Source organism: Rosa chinensis, chromosome 4, assembly GCF_002994745.2.
Source record: "Rosa chinensis cultivar Old Blush chromosome 4, RchiOBHm-V2, whole genome shotgun sequence".
NCBI lineage: Eukaryota > Viridiplantae > Streptophyta > Magnoliopsida > Rosales > Rosaceae > Rosa > Rosa chinensis.
In genome coordinates, this window is record NC_037091.1 from 553,969 (window position 1) to 565,148 (window position 11,180).

Consider the following 11,180-nt stretch of genomic DNA (forward strand, 5'->3'; position numbering starts at 1 on the left):
GGGTTGCTCTCCGCTTGAGCTGTCGTGCTTCGACCTTGTCCTTTGGCAATGTTCCGTTGTGCTTGTATTCGATGATCTCGTTCATCCAACTGGGATAGACCTTTATGTTGAAGATTTCTGCTAGGGTTTTTGTGATGCTAGGTCTGTCAAGCGTCTCCACCTTTGTGTCCGCTGGACTCTGGTGTGGCTGAGCGGTTGCTAGTCTTGCCAGTGAATCAACCTTGGCGTTCTTTTCCCTGGGGATCTGTGTGATGGTGTGAAATTTGAATTTTTTTAGGAACGTCTTGACGTATCCCAAGTATGCCTCCAACTGTTGGTCCTTGGCCTGAAAACTGTCATTGACCTGGTTAACGACAAGCTGAGAGTCACTGAATATATTGACGCTATCAGCTCTTGAGTCTATGGCGAGGAATAAGCCGGAAATGAGGGCTTCATACTCCGCCATGTTGTTTGAGGCTTTGAAATTGAACTTTAACACGTATTCCACGTCTAGTCCGCCTGGTCCTGTCAGGATAACCCCGGCGCCGCTGGCCTTGGCTCAAGCGGAGCCGTCCACATGCAGGTTCCAGTCTGATTTTTGGGGGGCTGGTTCTTCGGCGGTCATCAATGTTGTGCTGGGCTCTGCCTCTATGTTGGGTTCATCCTGGTACTCAGTGAGCTCAGCAATGAAGTCCGCCACCGCCTGGCCCTTCATGGCGGTTCTTGGTTTGTAATCGATGTCGAACTCGCTGAGCTCGATGGCCCATTTGCTGAGACGCCCCGAGTGTTCAGGGTTCTACATTACCTACCACAGCGGTTGATTCGTTAAGACATGAATTGTGTGGGCCTGAAAGTACTGGCGGAGGCACCTAGACGCGACGATGAGTGCAAGAGCGAGCTGTTCCAGGGGGTGGATATCTTATTTCGACCCCGTTCATGCCTCTACTGGCGTAGAATACGGGGACCTCATCCTGGCCTTCTCTCCTGACAATGGCGCAGCTTACCGCTGTCTGTGGTACTATTAGGTATATGTATAGTATCTCCCCCTGTACAAGAATGGAGAGGAGTGGTACTATCGCCAAGTACTCCTTTAAGCTTTGGAATGCTGCCTCACAGTCCGAGTTCCAGTCGATGACCTTCTTGTGGGTTGACTTTAGGACTTTGAAAAATGGGAGACATCTGTCAATGAGTCTGGAGATAAACCGAGAGAGAGCGATTAGTTTGCCCTAGAGACTCTGAACATGTTTCTTCCATTCTAGAGCCTTCATGTTGAGGATGGCTTGTACCTTGTCAGGGTTGGCCTCTATGCCCAGCTCACTGACTATGTAACCTAGAAATTTGCTGGCGGTGACGCCGAAGAAACATTTTTCTAGGTTGAGGCGCATACCGTAGGCCAAGAGAATGGTGAATATAATTCTGAGGTTTGCGACGTGTCCGCTGGCCTTTATGCTTTTTACCAACATATCATCCACGTAGACCTCGATGATTTTGCCAAATGTTCAGCAAACATTGCATTCATCAGCCGCTGGTAAGTTGCCCCGGCATTCTTCAAACCGAACGGCATGACATTGTAGCGGTATAGACCTTTGTCAGTGGTGAAGGAGGTGCACTCTTGGTCATTAGGGTGCATCTTGATCTGATTGTAGCCGGAGAAGGCATCCATCATGCTGAGTAGCTCGTGGCCAGCGGTTGTATCGACCAGTTAGTCTATGCGGGGTAGTGGGAAACTGTCCTTGGGGCATGCCTTATTGAGGCCTTTGAAGTCGACACACATTCGCCACTTTCCGCTAGGTTTTTTGACCATGACCAAGTTTGAAATCCACTGCGGGTAATTTACCTGGTGGATGAATCCAATGCTCTGGAGCTTGGCAACCTCCTCTCCTATAGCACGGTATCTTTCTTCATCAAAGGCCCTCCGTCGCTGCCTGGTAGGGTAGGCGGATGGTTTGATACTTAATTTGTGAGTGATGATCTCGGGGGAGATGCCTGGCATGTCAGCGTAGGACCATGCAAAGACAGCGGCATTGTCACGTAGAAACTGGGTGAGTTCAGCCGCTACCTCTGGGTCGAGATGAGCGCCGATGCGGACTGTTCGCTCAGGGTGCTCGTCAGAGATGCTGATAACCCTTAAGGATGTCTCCGGGTTGACAGGCCCCTTTTTGACATACTTCTTCTCGTCATCGCTGGGGTCTTCGAAAATATCTGGTGCCGCTGCATGATTTCCCAATGTTAAGATTTCATGGCGGCGTGCTGATCGTGCCACGGTTGTGGAATAGCACTCTAGTGCCAGTTGTTGGCTTCCCCTCACACAGCCTGTTCCGTTGGGAGTGGGGAACTTCATGAGGAGCATGTACCCGGCGATGATGCACTTGAGTTTGTTAAGTGCCGGTCGACCGATGATGGCATTGTATGAGTTGAAACAGTCCACAATGATGAATTCCGTGTGGATCTCCACCGTTCGTGGACTGGCGCCGATAACCAGTCACATAGAGTCAGAGTCCAATGGCTGTGTGAAGTCACCGGAGAAGCTAAGCAATGGCTCATGATCCTGCAGTAGTTTTCTGTTCCGCCGGAGTTTGTCGTAACACCTGCATTTACAGCGGACCCGCTGTCGACAAGGATCCTTCCTACTGACCATTTATCGAGTATAGTGTCGATCAAGAATGGATCGTCATGGAACAGATGTACTCCGCGCTCCTCCTCCTCTAAGAAGGTAATGGGCTCCCAACCAAATTTGGGGAGCTTAGCGGACCTCTCATAGAGGATATTGCACACCTCCTTGGGGTGGTTGGCACGTGCATAGCGCTTCTTTACCCTGTGAGACATATTGGTGATTGGAGCACCACCGTTGATGGTGTTGATGCGGCCCAAGGGCTCAATGTTAGCGATCACAGGTGGTGGTTGTACCTTGAATTGCTCCATTTTACCGTCTCGGTATAAGGTTTCAATGGCTGTTTTGAGGGAGTTGCAATTGTTGGTGTTGTGGCCGCTGTCCTCGTGATATTTGCACCATTTACCGGTATTTCTGGGCTTTCCTACCCGTGGGTATTTTCTTGGGGGTGATGGCGGAATCTGGTCTTTGCACTGATTGTATATTTCCTCGTATGAGGCCTTGAGAACAGTGAACACTGCGTACCGTTGGGATGACTCCGTTGGTTTATTATGGTTATCTCCCAGGAATGAGCGGTTGCCCTTGGTGTAATGTTGATCCTTCTGCCGCTTGCTATGGTTGCTGCTCTATTGCCACTCTCTCTTCTTATCAGTTGGCGGAGCAGTAGAGGTTTTGCTAGCGGTTTCCTGATGGATGGAGGAGGGTTGGGTGGACTTTACAGGTGTTGGCAGTGATGGTGGGGTGTCTCCGTATGTAATGGATTATGCCTGTGCATGGATGACAGCCTCGCTCATGACATGGTCGTAAGCGGCACTTGGATGGTTGTAATTGTGAGCCCCCAAAAATTTTGTTTAATTTTTAGAATGTAATTTTTCGCCAATAAGATTTTCGCAAGGTGATTTAAGTGAAGAAATCGATTTTGGAAATTGTTTTGGTGTCAAGACCACCTATTGGGCCAACAATTTAAGTTTGGGCCAATGTTCTTTCATTTGGGCCTAAGACGAAGTCAAGAATTGATCTAGGAAGTTTCCGACAAAAAATGAATAAAGGAAAAGTTACGAGCTCTGTAAACCCCTGTACTTTTTCTTGTTATTTTAATTTGTCGCAAAACGTATGAAATTACGTATTCGTAAGGTACGAATGTATTCGAGATTAGATTAAGATTTTGAGGCCATTAAAAGGATTAAGAAATTAGAGAAAATCCAATTTGGGTGTAGGAAACTATTTTTAAAGTATCGAGGCTTAGGACAAGCCCGGAAAAATTTCCCGAATGGATTCGGTGAAGTGTCGGAGAAATAAGGATGTTTGAAGATGTATTTTAGAATTGGGCTTGAGGAAATTAAAAGGAAAATGAAAATGGAGCAGCCCAAGCCCATTGGCCCAACAGGAGGGGCAACTTAGACATTTCACAATTAAATTTGGGGAGAGATATAAAAGGAAAACCTTCTCTCAAAACCCTAGCCTCTTCCTCATTTTCTCCCTTTCCTCTCTCTCTACCTCTCGCCGGAAATCGCCGCCGCACCGCCGTCGCCGGAATCCCAATCCTCACCAAAATTTCCAGATTTTCTTCTCTTCATCCCCTCTTTCCATTTCTCCAACCAAAATCAAGAAATTTGGCCATCCAACCCTCCAAAAACCTTAGAACCCGAAGCTAAATTGGGGCTTTTTGTGATTTCTTCTTTCCAAGTTCAAATCAAGGTATTATCCATCCTAATCTAACCTCTATTCCTTCGATCTATACATCTTTCTTATCAAATTCGAGTTTTTGATTTCCATTTTTGATTTTTGGTGCATGAACCCGATTTTCCCTAAATCAAGAGGCTAGGCTATGGGTTTGGCAAGGATTTGTGGTAAGGATCTATCCATGCAACCTTGTTTCGAGATTTTTGGTTGTGGTATTGATGTTGGACAAATTTGTAGGTGAAGAAGGCCAATGAGGAGGATTAGGCCATGAGTTTTGAAGAAGAAAGGGTAAGGAATGGGTTTTGGACAAACCCTAGAATTTTTGGAATTTATTTGGTTGATTTTGATTTTGTTGAGATATTGTTGTTGTTGGAAAAATTGTGAAAATTAGATATTTGAAGAGAGTTTAATTAGTAGGATTTTATTGGTCTAATTTTCAAAGGATTGGAAATTGGTGTTGAAGATTTTGGTGATTGTTGTTGTGTTATTTTGGCCAAAAGAAAAAGAAAAGGAAGAAAAAAAAGAAATGGCTTTATTTTTGGAAGAAAATAAAGAAAATGAAGAAAAGAGTAAAAGTTAAATTAAGTGAGTTTTACCTTAGTAAATTGGTAAAAAAAAAGTGAAGAAGGTGAAAGTAAAGGTAAATTCGGTAAAAAGGAGGTAAAAGGTAAAAGTGTAAGTGTGGAGGTGAAATTCATGGTAAAAGTGAAAAGGTGAAAAAGGAGAAGTAAAAGTGAAAGTAAAACTTTATTTATAATTAATTACTTATTTATTTTTAATAAATAAGAGATAATGGTAAATAAAGGAATACTTGGTCAAAAGTCAGAAGTCAAAGTCAAAAGTCAACTCCAAGAGTTGACCATGGTTGACCGACCTCGTAAAACGTGAGAATCTACTCAACTTTGGTCGCTCGGATTGGCGAAAGTTTTGCGGAGCGATAAGGACATTTTCCTTTTTAAGAAAGAAGTTAGTTTCCCAAATTGGTAAAGGTTGAAAGAAATAATTAATGGCCTCATTGAAATAAAAAGGAATTAGTGTACGCGGTTACTTATGGTTGATCATGATGTTTACCTGGATAATTACTTACAAATTAAGTAATGGTTTAGGAAACACGATTGTTAAGGAAGCTTAAGCGGAAAGCGTCAAAGTGTGGAATACGCCTGCATTTCCAAGTAGGGTGAGCTGTCCCTTCCTTGTTAGAGGCTTTTCTATATGTGGACTGTCGTAGTATAATAATATGTTGCCTACAAGAACGTTTTTGGTTGTCCATTAGTCGATGCCTCGTGATACATGTGTTTTCAGAACTGATAATTGCTAATTGCGAAAACCGAGGCTAGACTTGCATGTTGAGATATTGTACCCTTGTATGTTTATACTTGTGACCTGAAAGTGAATGGGACCTAGACGCGTAGATTCCTAGGGATCCCACGGTGTCGATAACCGTGAACCTCTGGAGGGGGCTGTGCTCCTATGTTTGTCAAGGAAAGATTAGTATAGACAGTGAACCAGTCATAGGAGACTCAGGGCCAGGAATTGGACACTTTCGCTACTTGTAGTCAGAAGTACTACAGAGTAGTTGGCCGGTTCTCAAATTCAGGACGAACCAGGTTGGTCACAGATTTGTTTTATATTAGCCGGCAGGTAAGTATCTCGGAGCTCCAAATTGTGTGAAGCATGCTGCATATGCTTTATAAAAGAAATAAATGTTTGTGGTTGCCTCTAATTAAAAGTATTTTTCGAGAAACGTGCACAATATTATGTAGTAAATATTTTCAAGTATATTATTTTCAAACCTAGCATGGTTGGGTCGGCCCCTATTGGGCATGCGAGGACGAAAGCTCACCCCTACTATAGTGTGCAGGTTTCGAGCATGTGGTCGGGAAGCGTACAGGGGAGGCACATGGCCCGGCTTGACGCATTTCTCTTTAGTTTTATCAAAAGGAAGGTTTTGGTCCCTTATCGGATTTTGAAGTAACTTGGTTATTTATTTCCTCACTAATTTATTTGTTTATTTGTTTTCTATTCGCTCATTTACAAAATTTCGAGAGACCCGTAACCCTGGGGCGCGTCTCTCATACTTGTTTTCGTTATTTTCCAAATTGGACTCCTATTGTAAGCCCAAATCTTTTAGCTCACTTTAAAATTCCGCTTGCGAAAATATGTTGTTCGGTTGCTAGAATGTTTTGTGACTTTTGTCCAAGAAAGTGTTTTGTAAACCAACAACCTAAACTCAAAAGGCCTTGCAGTTTCGGGTTGATGAGCTATCGAGATGTCATTCGTGACATGTCGATTCCTCATTGGCTCGGGGTCGCGGCGCTGTGGGACCCCTCTCTCGGGTCACCACAGTAATTGAGGTGATAGAGAAATGGCCCCTTGAGGAGTCCCTGCTTGAAAGCTGCCAGCGCCATTGTCTTATCAAGATCGCGGCACTGGACATTGCCGCTCTCCACCTGGTGATAAACGCCTTCAATGTCTCCTCCGCTCCCTGCTTGAGGTTGAATAGCTGAGATGTATTGTGGTGTCCGGCGGCCAACAGGATAAACCAAGAAAGGAAGGCATTTGATAGTGTATTGAACGAGTCGATGGACCCTGGCGGACATTCAAAGAACCAACTCATTGCCTCACTATCCAGCGTTTCGATGAACAAGTGGCAGAGGGTAGCGTCATCAAAGCCCTTGTTATTGGTGACCTTTTTGAAGGTACGGTCATGCCACCGTAATGTGACATCTTTGGTGTTTTTGCGTGTGTCGGGCGGATGGCATGCAGGATCCTGGCGGTGAGTGGTTGATTTGAGTGTTTTTCATTTGCCTATCGCGTAACAATCAACACGGTCATCAAAGATGGGAAGTATTTACGTCCCGGTTTATCGTACCTTGGGGATTACGAGCTAGCTAAGAATCTTTTGGTTCTAAGTCACGAAAATCACTTGCACAAACAAATAAAAATAGAAAAAATGCTAAACAAGGCACCGAGCCTCATTCAAGCATGACTTTGCATCACACAAAGTCACATAGACGGCCTTGCACCAAGCAAGGCCTAGATAGGGCCATGAAACACACAAAAGTGCTTGTAATGCTCACGCCCACATGGATTTACAAATGAATGGTAGTGGGAAAGTCACAATGTTTTTGGATTTTCATAAATGATAATTGAACTAACTAACTACAACATAAAAATAAGATAGATAGAAGGATGGGATGCATCGCATCAAGGGTCACCATGGAATTCAAGGTTCTCCACACAAATCTAAAATCATATGGAATGAAGATGATTAATTCAAATGATACTTCAAATGTTTTGTCGGATTTCCATTTAGCATTAAGAGGTCGAAAAGAAAGCTAAATTGATTGTCATAAAATAGTAGTCAAACCAAGCAAAAACAAGAAGAAGAAAGAATACTTAGTTTTTGGCTACCCTATACTAGTCTCAAACCTTAAGCCTTGTTAGGGCCATAAGTGCTCAAAACTAAATGCTTTAGGTTTCGAGAATCAATTGTAACACACTAGCAACCATCACCACAAATAATAAGGTTGAAAAGAGTACTTGTGATAACAATTACCCTACCCAACAATTCCGAATACTATTCCAAAAATCAAGGCTAGGGTAATAATACTCAAAATTGGGTGACTTGAGAACCACAATCTAAGAAATCCAAATGGAAATAGAGATATGCAATGAGCAAATTAATTCCACCATACTCATGCCATAATCTAAATTGAAATATAAATTCCCCAATTTAATATTCCAATTCCAACACACCAAACATAGATTAAGGAGGGGAAAACCTAAACCATACATCTAGAGTGAAGAAATTAAAGCAAGAGTACACAAATCATATGAATAAACATCAATTTTATTAATTCCTCAACAAAACCATATAAAACTAAACTTGGGTTTCAAAACTCTAAAACCATGAGAGGTCACACACAAGTATATATCAATACACATCAAACAACGCCATAAGCAAGAAATAAGAGAGGGAAAGAGAGGAGAAATCCATGAAAGTCAAGGCAAAGCTTGTCACTAGCTATTGCCATAACTTCATGGCTTCTCTTGCTACCCTTATGAAGCCATGGTGTAGAGATGGTGGCCTAGATACCGAAAATGTGTGTGCCTCCTCCTTGTGCAAGCCTACATGTGAAGAATGGGGGATGAAGAAGAGAAGAAGAGGTGAGAAGGAAGAGAAGTCCCAAATTCAGCCAAAAGGCCTAGGGTGAAGAAAAATGGGTCTTAAGCTTATGCAATGTGTGTGCAAAGGTGTTTAAATACCCCATTGGGTTCAAGGGTCAAGATTGGACTTGTACCCTAAATCCAAGGGCTAAAAAATAAGTAGAAACATGGTAAAATGGAAAGACTAAAACAACCTACTAAAAAAGTAGAGAATTAGAAGTTTAGAAAACATTTTAGAAAATATAAAGAAAACCGGAGGGCAAAAGTGTAAGTGAGTGTGTGCCTAGTGTAAACACAAATAAATATCTTCATCTACATGTGTGATGTGTGTGAGGTGTGGTTCACTATTTATTATTGTCATTACATCAATTCTGAATTTGAAATTTAAATACAAAGATGTAATACAAATAGGCTTGGGTATTCACTTGTGTGCTTCATTGGTCTTGGGCCTTGAAGTTCTTGCTATTGGACCAAGTTGTTGGTTGACCCGATGGTCAACTAGTTGACTTTTTGTCTTCGGAGTTGACTTTTTGCTTGAATTCGCTACTTCTTTCGTCTTTTTCCTCTCTTGACCATAATTTCCTACAAATGAAGAAAACTAAGTAATACTACAAAATAATGCTTGAGTATTCGCTAATTTCAAGGTAATTAGGGCTAGAAACACACGTAAATCGCGTGTGAATCAGTGGTCCTGGTCTGGACGCAAAGAGTGGATTTGTTATTGGCGCTGGGGCGCCTACCTCGGCCCGGATTAGCCTTTGCACTAATTGTTGCATCCGCTCCAATATTATGGAGGTTGTGTCTCCATCGGGTCACTTCTGGATGTTCCGTTGAACCAGCACTTGCCTAGGGACAGGCATATTACCCTCGGTTCTGGCCCTGATTGTCGAGTAGCTGGTATGCGGTTGTGACTCCGCCTCCTGTTCCAACATTAGTCGGGGTTTAGGAGGTAGTCCCATTCCCCGCAGCTCTAGTGGGTTCAACGGTACTTGCATCTGTATGATTGGTCCGTGTACCAATCCGCCGGTGATGGGCTGACTGCGCCTAGTGCTCCGCGACTGCTCGCTTTGCGCTAGGTTAGCGTTCTCTTCCAGCGCCTTCTTCAGCTGGTCAAATTATGACATCAGCGTGGCCACTTGCTTTTGGGCCTCGGCCTTTTCTCCGCGCTCCTGCTCGCGCTCTCTATTTGCCTTGTGAAGGTTCGCTAGTGCCAGCTCATACATAGCGGTGAGGTCCTGCACCGGGGGGCGGCTGATGCTCGGCTGAGCCTCCGCTGTAGTTTGAGTTGGCGGGGTCTGGTAACTGGCCTGGGGTTCCCCGCTGAGGTTGACCGGTGTGTTGAATAATGCACGGTTAACGTTAACCGTTGGATTAACGTTGATCGTGGGGTTGGTGGGGTGGGGATTGGTTGGTTGATCCGCCTCCTCCTCAGCGTTTCCCCCACTACCGTTAGTCATGGTGGATGTGGTGGGATGGCCTTTTGGTCAAGGATTCCTACAGACGGCGCCAATGTTGATATTTAAAGTTCAGCGGTAGCTAAACCTTTATTAACGCTGGTTCGATTGAGCGGACCGCTGCCAATGATACTCAGGGTTCCTGCTACCTGTCAAGTAAAATACAAAGGGCGTCAAAGGGAGATCGCGCTGGGCGGTCTTCTCTTCTCCAATGCCTAAGTTAGTCAATGTATTTATGTTGACAAAGTAACAGTAGGTAGGTATTGAATGCGTAATCAATAAGGAGAAATGAGAGAACCTTTTATAGGTGAGGAGGGAACTGATCTTCTCCATGTTTTCGATGTGGGACTGATGTCCTTCAGTCCCCAGCTTCTGAAGCTATTGATGCCAACTTGGCATGGTGCGTGGCGGTGCGTCAACAGCGATCTGGAGGCGAGCCGGGGCTCTGGCGATAGCCTATTTGGCTGTGTTTCTGTAGGTCACTCCTTTGGCGGGAGTTGGTACCGCTAGTGGTAGCATGAGCGTGGCTCATTATAGCTAATTATGCTTGTGAATGCCAATGTAAGTACACTAATTATGCTCTTGCAAGTCTAGCGGAACTAACGCTTTGAACCGCTAGGCAACTCCCCAACCAAGATTGCCCTCCTTGACTGGGGACTTGGGGGACTTGTACTTGCATAAGCATTTGCAATCATAATTAGCTATAATGAGCCACGCTCATGATACAGCTAGCGGTACCAGCTACTGCCAATTGTGTGACCTACGGAAACACAGACAAACAAGCTACCGCTTGAGCCCCAGCTCACCCCTAGATCACCGTTGATGCGCCACCACGCTCCGCGTCAAGTTAGCATCAGAAGCTCCAGAAGCTGGGAACTGAAGCATATCAGTCCCACATCGAAAACAAGGAAGAGGTCAACCTCTTTCCACCTATAAAAGGTTCTCTCATCTCTCCTCATTAATTACGCATTTACTACTTACCTATTGTTATTCTGTCAACATTAATACATTGACTAACTTAGGCATCGGAGAAGAGAAGACCGCCTAGCGCAATCTGAGAACGTTGCAAGTAGCGGTCCGCCCATTGGATCAGCGTTAACCAAAGACTTGGGCTACCGCCCAAATCTAAAGCATTAACAGATTTAATAGCTCGAATAGTGGTGAGATAAAAACCACTAAGGAGACATATAAGTTTCTCTAAGATGCGCCTTTATTTGCAGTCATTAGAGGTATTAGAAAGAAAGTCTTTTTCATTCTCTATATGCGTTTCCGCATGGAATCTA

The 11,180-nt window shown here is 44.1% G+C and overlaps 1 long non-coding RNA gene across 1 annotated transcript; it reads left to right on the top strand.

Moving 5' to 3' along the window:
- Positions 1-4,107: 4,107 nt before the first annotated feature.
- LOC112200967 lies at positions 4,108-4,748 on the top strand. Its single transcript, XR_002936535.2, has 3 exons — positions 4,108-4,288; positions 4,409-4,440; positions 4,511-4,748. It is a non-coding gene; the product is annotated as an uncharacterized LOC112200967 (long non-coding RNA).
- The last annotated feature ends 6,432 nt before the right edge of the window (positions 4,749-11,180 follow it).